Source organism: Bubalus bubalis, chromosome 9, assembly GCF_019923935.1.
Source record: "Bubalus bubalis isolate 160015118507 breed Murrah chromosome 9, NDDB_SH_1, whole genome shotgun sequence".
NCBI classification, from domain to species: Eukaryota; Metazoa; Chordata; class Mammalia; order Artiodactyla; family Bovidae; genus Bubalus; species Bubalus bubalis.
The window spans coordinates 4,470,697-4,485,210 of NC_059165.1; the positions used below are offsets into that span (position 1 = coordinate 4,470,697).

Below are 14,514 nucleotides of genomic sequence, written 5' to 3' on the forward strand. Positions count from 1 at the left end.
CTCTGCAACCAAATATTTTACAATTTTCATATTTGGAAAATTAGAAAATTTCAGTTTTTTTTTTTTAAACTATCTCTACTTTTTCATACTTAAGAAAATTCCATAATGGACATGTATTGATTCTGTAATTGTAAAAGAGACTTATTATTAAATGCATATGTGTTTTGACTCATTACTTTTACTTTCATAAATTTATTTTAGAAAATGATTGCAAATGAAAAAATTATAATGTATAAATTAGCTTGTTGCTGAATATATATTAAAATAAGAGTTTAAACTAAACTCTAAATTTATTATGTACAATATGGCTCATTCATTTGAAAGATATTTAAGCAGATAGCAAAATGAATATAATAGCTAATATTTTACTGAATAGCATTATTACATGCCAGGCATTGTTCTAAAATCTTTAAATGTATTACTACTTTTCACTGTAAGAATAATTTTGTGAGATAAGGATTTAAATTTTTCTTCATTTAACGGAAGAGAAAACTGAAGCAAAGTTCATTACCTTGCCCAAGGAAAAGTCTATAATGATATGCAAAAATACTTAGGTAGTTTTAGGTCAGGCTGCCCAGAGAAAGGATTTTGAAATTATGTAGGAGGAGGGGGCAGCCACGAGGGTAAACACCGGAAGGGAAGCAGAGGAAACAGTTCAGATATGCTCCAGACGTGTGGTCACAGGGAAGGTCTCAGCAGACCCTGTGGGGAGCTCTGGGGCTGCGGCGGCCCTTCAGAAACGTCCTGAGCCAGCGTAATGGGCTGGGCCTTCATACTTCTGCAGTGAATGTGGATCCTCCTTAGTGGGTGTGTGTGAAAAGAGAGGAGGTGTGATTTTGGCAAGCCTGCCTTCTCTAACTGAGGGTATTTCCCTAAGAGTGTGAGCTCCGCAACCTGCCAATCCTCCTAGCATCTGAGAAAGCTAGTGCCTCAGTCCTGAAGGAGGGTCAAGGTGGTACACACAGCCCATGAAATGATAAATCACTATAAATGCATATGGGGTCAAAAATAAAAGTATTTATACATGTATAATTTGTTACCTGATATGGATGGTCTATGCACACACACATGCAGACACACATATATGCTTAGAATGGAAAGAAAATATGTGTTCATGATGGGAAACAACTCTTTTCTTCTAATTTAAATTACTTCTTTTATAAGTACAAATACTTTAAATAAATGGTTATTCTCAAAATTTCTATCAGCTTGGTTAGTTGAGTTCAGTTCAGTCGCTTAGTCGTGGCGACCCCATGGACTGCAGCATGCCAGGCCTCCCTGTCCATCACCAACTCCTGGACCTTATTCAAACTCACATCCATTGAGTCAGTGATGCCATCCAACCATCTCATCCTCTGTCGTCCCCTTCTCCTCCTGCTTTCAATCTTTCCCAGCATCAGGGTCTTTTCCAATGAGTCAGTTCTTCGCATCAGGTGGCCAAAGTCTTGGAGTTTCAGCTTCAGCATCAGTCCTTTCAATGAATATTCAGGATTGATTTCCTTTAGGATGGACTGGTTGGATCTCCTTGCAGTCTAAGGGACTCTTAAGGGTCTTCTGCAACACCAGTTTCAAAGCATCAGTTCTTCGGCACTAAGCTTTCTTTAAAGTCCAACTCTCACATCCATACATGACTACCAGAAAAACCATAGCTTTGACTAGATGGACCATTGTTGGCAAAATAATGTCTCTGCTTTTTAATATGCTGTCTAGGTTGGTCAGAACTTTTCTTCCAAGGAGCAAGTGTCTTTTAATTTCATGCTGTCAGCTTGGTGAATTGAAAGAATTCCAGGTGTGTAGGATTTTTCTAATGCACATACTGAAGTATAAAAGACAAAAGTTATATCAATGGGAAGAAACCCAGGGTTTAAAAAGACTATTAATTCCATATTTGAATAAAAAGGATAACTAGAGTTAAATGTCAGGTATAAGAATATTATAAGACCATGTATTCTCTTGAATGTTTCATATAATAAACTATAACTTTTTTGTTACTGTTGGGAAGTTTTGTAATTAGAATAACTCCTTTCAGTCGGAAACTTCAGAGACAAAATCCATTCACAGTTTAGGCAATATGAAGTATCTGACCATATGTAATTTGCTGCCTGAGTTATTCTGATCGACTTCTAAATTGTTGGCTTTTCATTTCTTAAGTTTTGCATTGTCTTTTCCATGGAAAAAGTAAAGAGTTAAGAAAGAAAAGGAATAGACTGATAACAGGAATGACTGCTTCTGGGTACTCAAGGTGGAGAAGGCAATGGCACCCCACTCCAGTACTCTTGCCTGGAAAATCCCATGGATGGAGGTCCCTGGTGGGCTGCAGTCCATGGGGTCGCTAAGAGTCGGACACGACTGAAGTGACTTAGCAGCAGCAGCAGCAGCAGGATACTCAAGGAGTACAGTTTAGCTCATCTTCCGGGCAGCTTTCAATATTCCCGACCAGCGCCAAGGTGCCAACTGCTGATTGCCTGTGGCTATTACAGAGATCACCTCCACGAATATAAACCGGTCTTTTACAATTTTCTCATCTTGCTGTAAGCTCTCTCTTGTGTGCTCTGCTCTTAGGAGAACCAGTATTAAGTTGACACAGTCACTTTAGGTACTCTCTTCCTCTACTCTTCAGTGTTCTTAAAGCCAGTGATTCCTCCTGATGCAACTTAATTTCTCCATATTAGTGGCCATTGCTGGGCACCCGTGACTGGGGGCCCAGGAAAGCCTGCTAGGGCTGACTGGTGTGACCCACCGGGATAACGCTTCATCGGGAGCCTGAAGGGTCACACAGGACAAGCAGCACTAAAGTGACTTTTGTCACCTTCCTGGGGTACTAATTTACCACCACTTTGCAGACATCTGGCATATAGTTGTTTATGGAATTTTTAAGTTTAGGAATCTCCCCACTTTAGGAGTTTTGAAGGGGCAAGTCTTCGAGTTCATAGGAGCTGAAAATACTACAAGCACAGACACCTGAACTGAGCTCTGCTAAGCAGACTCATTTATGTCCGGCCTGGATTCAGGACGTAACATCACAGGTCAAAACGGACTGAGAGCTCGCTCCTTCTCACTGACGGTGGCAGTTCTGGGTGGGCCGAACGGAACTCCAGGGACGCAGTGGTATCAAGGGGCAGTAGACGTGCTTGCTGAGGGCATTACTGCTCCCCTTTTTGGATACATAGGAGGGTCACCCTTGCTGACTTCCTTGTCACTGGCTAAAGGATAGGTGACTAGTCCTGATTTAGGAGCAGAAATGAGAGTCTGACTTCTGGCTCAGGTGTTTAACAGCTGGTGAAAGACTCTCTAGAGCTAGTTCCCTCTGCCAGAGTGAATGGTAAAATTCCAGATATTGACTCCTACCAGCTCGGGTCCCAGCGTGGAGACCACGCAGAGCCGAGCTGCCTGAGACGGGCAAGCGGTGTGGATGAAAAACAGCCTCTGCATCAGGACTGATGCAGTGGCCACAAAGCAGGGCTCCTGGGGTCAAAGTGGCAGCTGGGCTGATGGGCGTTTGGCCAGAATCCTTATCCAAACAGTCTGTAAGCATGATTTTTGAGCTGTTTCCAAAAAAAAAAGGAAAAAAAAAAAAAAAGCCTGTAGCCTATTCTTCACCCTTTTCAACATTTCTGTGAACTGCCTGGCGTGTTCCATACACTCCTTTTTCTTTTTCGTCCCAATCGGTAAGACCCAGCACAACTCTGCCCACTCCAGCTCCCAAACATCTCGGTTACCTTCAGGATCCAGCTCTGAATTTCTCTTCCATAAATTTGTAAGAAAAAAAAAAAAATCTTTGGAAGCTACTGATTTTTAAAATCTAAACTTCCTCTCTCAGTTCAGCTCAGTGGCTCAGTCGTGTCCAACTCTTTGAGACCCTATGGACTGCAGCACACCAGGCCTCCCTTGTCCATCACCAACTCCTGGAGTTTACTCAAACTCATGTCCATCGACTTCTTCTCTAGAGTAACAGATTTCAAAATTTTACTAAAGTTATAAAGTTTGTGTAGGTTGTCTTCCCCTAAGTTTATCACTTTCAAGCTCCAAGGTTTACCTCAATTCTGTACAATAACTTTGATGAATAAAGAAACATTCACCCCTGTTTTCCCTAATCACGCTGTTAACTTCAGAAATATCCCTTCCTGCTCTTTGCTGTCCAGATTAAGCTCTCTTTATCTGATTACACTGACCATTGCAGATGGCTCCTGGGGGCTTCAAGGACTGTACTGGCCACTGAAGTCCATCTGACATTCCTATCCCACCCCTGCCAGCCAGGGGTGTGCACGCAGTGGGGGAGTGTGTGGCATGCCTTCCCACTGCACCACATGGTCTTACTTTCTGTTAAGTGATGTCTGAACTGGATAACCTCTCATATCTCTTCCAACTTTATGAAGTTTTGGATATCTTTCTTTCTGAAGTAACAACTGGTAGCTCAGAACTTATCTCACCATAAACATAGTTCTGTGAACTTTTATTTTCCAATTTTGAAGTGCCAGCAGTTCCTTAGGCCTTGAGGATTCCCTCGATAGAGCAGTTCCTTATTTTTGGCACTACTGATTGCTGGGTCCAGATAATATATTGCTGCAGGGAAAAGGGCTGGCTAGTGTATGGTAGGATGCATAGCAGCATCCTACCTCTACCCACTGCAGGGCAGTAGCAAAGCCAAGGTGTGATGATCAAAACTGTCTCAGTTCAGTTCAGCTCAGTTCAGTTCAGTTGCTCAGTTGCATCCGACTCTGTGACCCCATGGACTGCAGCACGCCAAGCCTCCTTGTCCATCACCAACTCCTGGAGTTTACTCAAACTCATGCCCATTGCATTGGTGATGCCATCCAGCCATCTCATCATCTGTCATCCCCTTCTCCTCCCACCTTCAATCTTTCCCAGCATTAGGATCTTTTCCAATGAGTCAGCTCTTCGCATAAGGTGGCCAAAGCATTGGAGTTTCAGTTTCAACATCAGTCCTTCCAATGAACACTCATGGCTGATTTCCTTTAGGATGGACTGGTTGGATCTCCTCACAGTCCAAGGGACTCTCAAGAGTCTTCTCCAACACCACAGTTCATAAGCATCAATTTTTCAGTGCTCAGCCTTCTCTATAGTCCAACTCTCACATCCAGACATGACCATTGGAAAAACCATAACTTTGACTAGATGGACCTTTGTTGGCAAAGTAATGTCTCTGCTTTTTAGTATGCTGTCTAGGTTGGTCAGAGCTTTTCTTCCAAGGAGCAAGTGTCTTTTAATTTCATGACTGCAGTCACCATCTACAGTGATTTTGGAGCCCCCAAAATTAGTCTGTCACTGTTTCCATTGTTTCCCCATCTATTTGTGATGAAGTGATGGGACCAGATGCCGTGATCTTAGTTTTCTTAATGTTGAGTTTTAAGCCAACTTTTTCACTCTCCTCTTTCCCTTTCATCAAGCGGCTCTTTAGTTTGTCTTCACTTTCTGCCATAAAGGTGATGTCATCTGCATATCTGAGGTTATTGATATTTCTCCCAGCAATCTTGATTCCAGCTTGTGCTTTATCCAGTCCAGTGTTTCTCATGATGTTCTTTGCATATAAGTTAAATAAGCAGGATGACAATATACAGCCTTGATGTACTCCTTTCCTGATTTGGTACCAGTCTGTTGTTCCATGTCCAGTTCTGAATGTTGCTTCTTGACCTGCATACAGATTTCACAGGAGGCAGGTCAGGTGGTCTGGTATTCCCATTTATTTAAGAATTTTCCACAGTTTGTACTAGTGAGTCACACAGTCAAAGACTTTGGCGTAGTCAATAAAGCAGAAGTAGATGTTTTCTGGAACTCTCTTGCTTTTTCAATGATCCAGCAGATGTGGGCAATTTGATCCCTGGTTCCTCTGCCTTTTCTAAAACGAGCTTGAACATCTGGAAGTTCATGGTTCCCATACCGTTGGAGCCTGGCTTGGAGAATTTTGAGCATTACTTTGTTAGCATGTGAGACGAGTGCAATTGTGTGGTAGTTTGAACATTCTTTGGCATTGTCTTTCTTTGGGATTGGAATGAAAACTGACCTTTTCCAGTCCTGTGGCCCCTGCTGAGTTTTCCAGATTTGCTGGCACATTGAGTGCATGGGCTATATACAAACACAGTTTTTAAAGCTAGGGTATCATGTTACTCTGTCTCCATTTCAAACGCTTGCTGTAAACTCTTCTAAATAATTTTTAGCAGTATCAAACTAGTTTAAGTCTGGACTAACAAGAGTTTTTTTTTTTTCCTTAAAAAAATACAGTATCCAAGATGTTTAAAATGTTTTAAGTATCTTCTCTGCAGAGAGTAATGAGAATTAAGCTTTTATTATTCTTTGTATCTAGTGATCATACCATTGTTAGTGGTAAAATCTCTGTTGTTAGAAGAACTTTTTATTGCTTTTCCCTCTTCTTATTCTTCATCCTTAACCTGCAGGCCACTGGTATTCAAATTGAAACAGCTAGCAGGGGCTGAGTGACAGCTGACATTTTTGTTTGGCTGGTAGTACATGTACTTTGCGTGTGTGTGCTTATTATGAGTGTGAATTGTGTGTGTGATATGTCCCTGTACATCTAGCCATTCAGCGCTTTCTCTCTTTTTTTTTTCTTTTGGTTCAGGAGACAGATGTCCACCCTGATAATCTTTACTGATAACCCTGTGACTGGAAATTGACTTGCTACCTATGATAAAGTGAAAATGAGGCTGAGTCAGATAAAGAGGAAATGAAAGAGTCTGTAGAGAGGAAAATGAGCACGGAGTCGATGGGTGAGAAAGAAGGCTGAGGCACGGTGATTCAGGATTATTTGATCAATGCAGGGGAAACACAGGGGGAAATAGCAAGCCACCCCATGGTTTAGTACTCTATCTACACATCAGTCAGAGAGCCGTCTGGGAAATGATTAGCTATTCCAGCATCCAGCGGGTAATGCTGGAGTGAGAAAAGCAGGAGACGTGAACGAACCGAAACAACTCAGGTCATGAGACAGCTGGATGTGTGGATGCTATTCGGACCAGCAATCGGCTCGTAACAGAAATAGTGTGAAACTGTGATTTTAGCATTATCCGTATTGGCACTACCCTTGGATATTATGTACAGACTGCATTCTTTTAGAACAAACAGTAAGCTGAAGGGAGAGCAAAGGCAAAAGAGGCAGGGATTCCTTGAAAGGACAAGCATAGGTTTAAAAATTAATGAGAAGGCAGATGACAGAAGAAAAAGGAAGCTTGAATGGGATGGTCACTCTGAAGCAGACAGACCCTTGTGGTCCTCTGAGGCCTGCCTATCATTAATTGTTGCCTCTCTCAGTCTTCTTAGAGTCTATTCACTATTATCTTTTGAAAGTGGTATTTGATTTTTTTCAAGTCCAGCTCAGGAATATGTTTTAACTCCATTAATTTTTTTGCTATGTCAAACTTAAAAAGAGCTGCTTTGTTTTGGCTTCTCATGAGTTCTGAAATATTTTCATCATATGCCCGGAGATATGTTTTACACAGCAGGTGTTAAGGATCCAATAAGGTCTGTTGGACAAATGATTCATAAATATGTGTTCACATGCTGTACAATAGTTGAATAGAACCGCCCAGATGGAGCCACCCTATTCTATTGAGGAAGTGGAATGTGTTTTTGTAAAAACTGTGATACACATGGTTTTTAGCCAAGGAGCCAGACTCTGAGAAAGTTTTTGGAATAATATACTTATGTTGTACTGATTTGTTCAGTGGGAGTGTGATGTAAATACACCCTGATTACATATTACAGCAAGGCCTAGAGGGTCTTAATAAAAGAAACTTGAGACATTTCAGGGGAACTATGACAAGAAAACAGTTAAAATGAATGCTACTGATGAAAAAGATGCTATCTGGTATTTTTAAAGTGACAGAGATTAAGACGTAAGCTTGAATACTTGGGTGAAGAGTATGTTTTACATCAAATAGACGATGACTAAAGACCAGATTTTGATTCCAACACATTCCATTTTGTACAAATGTCACACTGGTGAGTGGGAGACGTAACTGTTTTCTGAAGGCCTGGAAGATGGGGTTATCTAGGGCCTTTCTCAATCATGTTTTAGCTAAGAACTAGGAACTGAAGTGACAGGCTTTTAGTGCTCATACACTGCGTCTTATGGAAGAGCTTTCTAATTTTGATGAAATACTGAAAAAGCATGAAAGACCTTGCCCCACCATCTACATGAAAACACCCTTTCGTCTGTTATCACGGTTCCCAGGATGTCTCATCATCATGTAGGCATTCACAGTGACAGGGGATTAGTGAAAAGACCCTGACTGGAGAAGGACCTGAGTGCCAGAAGGAGCGGTTCGGATTTCATTCTACATACATAGGGGGCCCATCAAGGAAAGGAATGGCCAAGCTGCAGTCAGATTTCAAGAAGTTGATGCCAGCAGAACTAAAAAGAAGGGATTTGAGGAGAGAGAATGAGCACAGTGAAAGTACTCAGTGGTGTTTTTCTTGGCTGTGGTCAGCTCGCTGCACTATGAGTTCCCGAAATGACTGATAAAAGCAGGCCATGGATGCCCTCGGTAGATTAGTGTGTTTGCAAAGGACTCCCTTGCTCGTTCTATACCTTGCCCCCAAATTCAAATGTTTAGTTTCTGCTTCTTGCCTTAAGATTGTCTGTATCCCAATTTCAAGGCCTTTGGATCATTCTTTTCTCCCAAAGACTTTGACCTTTTCCTCTCCTAGAAGGCCACCCACCATGCAGAACCCCTTGCCATTCACTTGGATTGTTCTTCACCCTCAAATCCCCGTGTGGTGGGCAGAATTTGGACAATTATAATGATCTTTATACTCCAGCTGAAAGATAATGCCGGTTACGGCAGGGAGCTGATGATTAAGGGAGATATTATAGTCAGAGCAACAGTATTTGGTGATTAGTTTGAGGGGCAGAATAAACAGAAGGCAGATCTGTGATTGTAGCCCTGAAGAATCTAGAGGACTGTGTGTGTGTGTGTGTGTGTGTGTGTGTGTGTGTGAGTTGCTCAGTGGTGTCTGACTCTTTGCGACCCCATGGACTTGTAGCCCGCCAGGCTTCCCTGTCCATGGGATTCTCCAGGCAAGAAGGCTGGAGTGGATTGCCATTCCCTTCTTCATAGGAACTTCCCCACCCAGGGATCAAAACCTGGTCTCCTGCATTTCAGGCAGATTCTTTACTGTTTAAGCTACAGGGAAGTCCTCTAGAGAACCATGTGTGAGAGCTTGGAAAACATGCGAGCAACAGGGTTTTTAAAAAGTGACTTAAATATTCAGTATGTTAAGTTTGAGATACCTGGAACATATTTTGGTGGAATTGTGAGAGCAGTTCTTTCAGGAGTCTGTATTTAGACACATAGACATGCAAGTGATTTCTGGAGATGGGAGATGAGACAAGCTCAGTGCTGATTTTCACCACAGGAAGGAGGAGAGGAGGGAAAAAGAAGACCCATGAAGGATTTTATTCACTCTTACTTGATTCAGAGGGACAAAAACCGGCAAAGAAAATTCAAGGAGGGTTAACAGAGGTGTGAGGAAAGGCAGGGGTGTGAAGCAAAGGTGAATCGAACACTGCACAGCCTTATTCTTCTTAATAAAAATGGTATATAATCATCTGCTATAGAAGGAACCAAGAATGAAATACACTGGCATGCCATTTTCCCGAATAACTTACTGTTTGGTGGTTTTCTTTGGTTATTTACACTTCTTCCTGGTTAATTGTGTTCCGTTAGCCTGAAAGTAAAGACCAATAAAAGAATAAAGCATAGTCCCTGCTGAGCACAGGTGAAGGCAAGCCTTTGATTAGTGACTATACTCTGAGCTTAAGGGTTTGTGACTATTTTTTGACTTGCCTGCTGGATTCATAATTTACATGAAAATAGCTAATAGGTGTGCAGCTGCTGGGTTCCTCAGCTGGCTACTAGATGTTTTTTGGAAACTTCATGTCAGTGAATTCTGGAAATGCTTCTTCTAGCCTCCTTGCTTGTAACTTGCTCCTTCAGCTGTCTATGTAATTAACTTGCCTGGAACCATGTTGTGCTTTATGATTTAAATGGTCCCAATTAAGTGAGTCATACTTTCAGGGGTACTGGTGGGATTTAAATTTTTAGCGAGACATTTCTGTTCAGCAAGTCTTCATGTGAAAGAGATGAAATTTTTAACGAAGTTGTTCACAGGCTCTTGGAGAAGGCAATGGCACCCGACTCCAGTACTCTTGCCTGGACAATCCCATGGACGGAGGAGCCTGGTGGGCTGCAGTCCATGAGGTCGCTAAGAGTCGGACACGACTGAGTGACTTCACTTTCACTTTTTGCTTTCATGCATCGGAGAAGGAAATGGCAACCCACTCCAGTGTTTTTGCCTGGAGAATCCCAGGGATGGGGGAGCCTGGTGGGCTGCCGTCTGTGGGGTTGCACAGGGTCGGACACGACTGAAGCAACTTAGCAGCAGCAGCAGCAGCAGCAGCAGGTGTGTGCAAGAGAAAGGAGAGAGACAGAGGATGAGGAGAGAGCGAGAGAGAGTGGAGAGGAGTGAAAGCAGAGAATACTCTGGTTTTCAATTCAGTCCTTTTGGGACTAAGACAAATTGATCAACCACCTGAATGTTCTGATAACCATTTAATCAGATTTTTCTTTACTTCATGCTTTGTTTTACACATTGCTCCTACCCTGGAAAAGTTAATACTATTTCCAGAGAGTGTGATTTAGAAAACTGATGAATATTAGACCTTATGGGAATTAGACTCAATAGGAGATAAAGTCTTATCTCTTTTAATATTTTGAGGATAATGAAAAAGAGTTTGTTACTATAAATAAGAAAATATTCACATACCACCAAAAGATTATTCCCATCCTTTAAAAAAATCATCCCCAGATTTGCATCGTATGAACAATTGTCAAGCTAGAGTTGGTACTAATTGTACTCTATGTACCAATATAGATGATGTGGATGAAAATTATGTACCTATGGTGGTGGTTTTGTCACTAAATCACATTCAACTCTTGCAATTCCATCGACTGCAGCCCACCAGGCTCCTCTGTCCATGGGATTTCCCAGGCAAGAATGGAGTGGGTTGCCGTTTTTTTCTACAGGGGATCTTCCCAACCCAGAGCCTGAACCTGCATCTCCTGCATTGCAGGCAGATTCTTTACCAACTGAGCCACCAGGGAAGCCATGTATCCATAAAACTGTGTATTTGTCAGAGATCTTTCCACACGTGATTAATAATCATGCTACATTACCATCATAAATATTTTGGAATTGAAAATACTGTAAATAAACTCAACATGTGAAGGTAAATATCATATTCATGCCTTTGTACAATAATAATAGTTCTCGACACAACTGAAGCGACTTAGCAGCTGCAGCAGCAGCATAGTGTAAGACACAGGATATGAGAAAAAGACTCAAAGATGAAAAGAGAGCATTTGCCTGAGCAATTGAGAAAATGCCATTTCTACTTAGTGAAATGGGGAAATATGGGGAGGAGGTTGTAGTAAGAAAAATCTGAAGTTCAGTGTTGGGCATTTAAACTTTGTAATCATTTTTTATGAATAAGTTTATCTTTCGGGGGCTCCAAAATCACTGCAGATGGTGACTGCAGCCATGAAATTAAAAGACGCTTGCTCTTTGGAAGGAAAGTTATGACCAACCTAGACAGCATATTAAAAAGCAGAGACATTATTGTGCCAACAAAGGTCCGTCTAGTCAAAGTTACGATTTTTCCAGTCGTCATGTATGGATGTGAGAGTTGGAGTATAAAGAAAGCTGAGCACTAAATAATTGATGCTTTGGAACTGTGGTGTTGGAGAAGACTCTTGAGAGTCACTTGGACTGGAAGGAGATCCAACCAGTCTATCCTAAAGGAAATCAGTTCTGAATGTTCATTGGAAGGACTGATGCTGAAGCTGAAACTCCAGTACTTTGGCCACCTCATGCGAAGAACTGACTCATTGGAAAAGACCTCGATGCTGGGAAAGATTGAAGGCAGGAGAAGGGGACGACAGAGGATGAGATGGATGGCATCACCGAATCAATGGACATGAGTTTGAGTGAACTCTGGGAGTTGATGATGGACAGGGAGGCCTGGAGTGCTGCAGTCCATGGGGTCGCAAAGAGTTGGACACAAATGAGCGACTGAACTGAACTCAACTGATAAATAGACAGAGATACACATGAACATATATCATAATGTATGTAAAAGGGAATACTCTCAATCTTTGGCTGTTTGTATTTTCAATTTAGTAACACTCCTTGGAGACCTGTCCATGTCATCATATCCTGGTACACCTCATTCTTTTCTAGTAGCTGCACAGTGTTGTACTCTTACAAAATTCAGTAGTCCCTCACTGACTGACATTCAGTTTGTTTCTATTTAGATTATTTGCCTTTGCTAACAGTGTTCCAGGGGACATCCTTGTCTCTACAGCAATGCACACTGAGAGCTGTGTATCTGAAGGACGTATCCCAATAGATTAATTTCTGGATGAAAATATACACACTTTACAGTTTGATGGACATTATCAAATGCTTTCACAGGCAAGGTAGCATGTCACTAATAGTTTACAGCAAGGTAGCCATCTCATGAATAGTTTACAGGTTTCTTTAAAAGGCTGTTCATCAGTTGAGTGACTGTTGTGTCAAGAGATTCATTTGTGTAAAGTCAAAAGAGTAACTGACACAGGTCATAGAGAATAAAGTTTTGATTGATGCTACGAGGAAGAGTTCTTCCATAGCCACAAGACCCTGCAATACTTGTGTGATTACGAGTTCTGGTTCCATAAATGTCCAAAGCAGAGAAGTGTATTACTTTGGATGCAGTAACTTTTTCACTATAAAAAATTTTACTGTGATAAATTTAAGCCAAGATTCCAAATAAGCACTGTTTAATAGCAGGATGTACTGGGGATAACTGATTAGCTATCTGGACAAAAGTAAATTTATACACTCATACTTTATCACCAGAGTAACTGCAAAGGAACAGAAGTGCTAAGTATTAAAGGTCATATCATCAAAAGGCTGAATATCTACCACCAGAGTCATAGAAGCAACAAAAACAACCAATCTAAGAATGAATATTTACCTATAATCTTAAGAGGAAAGAACTTCCAAAGCCTCTGAAAGGTAAAAAATGTAGGGAAAAAAAACCCCAATAACTTTTAGTAAAGTAGAAAAAAACTGATTCATTTTCATAAAAATGAATATTTTTGCATAAAATAACTAAACTAAAATATTCAGCACTTAAGAAAGGATATATAAAATACATATAGAAAAGAAAATATAAAATATAAGGGTTAAATTGATACAACATCAAATCAAATATGTTATTATATAAGAGTGAAGTCTCTCAGTCATGTCTGACTCTTTGCGACCCCATGGACTGTAGCCTATCAGGCTCTTCTGTCCATGGGATTTTCCAGGCAAGAGTACTGGAGTGGGGTGCCATCGCCTTCTCCAGGGGATCTTCCTGACCCAGGGATTGAACCCAGGTCTTCCACCTTCCAGGCATTATATAAAAAGGATACTTTAAATAAACCAACATTAAAATTTAAGGAAACGGGCCGACACTTAAGCAACTATGTTAAAGAGAAATAGGAACCATAAGTTCAGAACTGGAATGATAATGCTCAATTTCACTAGGAACCATAAACACAAATTAAAACAATATACTACATTTAATCTATGAATCACAAGATACTTAAAAAGGTACTGAGAAAACCATCTGGCTGACAAGAGTGAATAAACTGGACATTTTAATAAACTGTTAATGTTGATTTTAGAAAGCAATATAGTACTGCTGCTGCTGCTGCTGCTAAGTCGCTTCAGTCGTGTCTGACTCTGTGTGACCCCATAGACGGCAGCCCGCCAGGCTCCCCCGTCCCTGGGACTCTCCAGGCAAGAACACTGGAGTGGGTTGCCATTTCCTTCTCCAATGCATGAAAAGGAAAAGTGAAAGGGAAGTCGCTCCGCCGTGTCCGACTCCTCATGACCCCATGGTCTGCAACCCACCAGGCTCCTCCGTCCATGGGATTTTCCAGGCAAGAGTACTGGAGTGGGGTGCCATTGCCTTCTCCAAATATAGTACTGGAGTACCTCATTTATAGATGTTATCTTTTGATTGACATATAAATTATTTTCTGTCTCCTGAGAAAATAATATATATGTAAAATAAAATTCAATCATTAAAATGATTAACAGCAGTATTTATGAAAGAACTTTTATTCTATCTCACATTCAATGATAAGGAAATAGATACCTATGAATATATATTGTGATGGATTATTATGCAGAATTTAACACTAAATCACTGCAGATTGTGATTGCAGCCATGAAATTAAAAGATGCTTACTCCTTGCATAGAAAGTTATGACCAACCTAGATAGCATATTAAAAAGCAGAGACATTACTTTGCCAACAAAGGTCTGTCTAGTCAAGGCTATGGTTTTTCCTGTGGTCATGTATGGATGTGAGAGTTGGACTGTGAAGAAAGCTGAGCGCCGAAGACTTGATGCTTTTGAACTGTGGTGTGGGAGAAGACTCTTGAGA

General features: G+C 41.1%; 1 long non-coding RNA gene across 3 annotated transcripts in view; it reads right to left on the reverse strand.

The window, feature by feature from the left end:
- Positions 1-14,514, reverse strand: part of LOC102408134 — a 105,054-nt gene that overhangs the window by 29,643 nt on the left and 60,897 nt on the right. For 2 of the 3 annotated variants that reach the window (XR_003111233.3, XR_006553127.2), the window contains exon 3: positions 9,644-9,702. This is a non-coding gene — a long non-coding RNA (uncharacterized LOC102408134). Of the gene's footprint in view, positions 1-1,687; positions 1,817-9,643; positions 9,703-14,514 lie in introns of those variants that run through there. The other variant, XR_006553128.2, reaches the window with a different exon arrangement.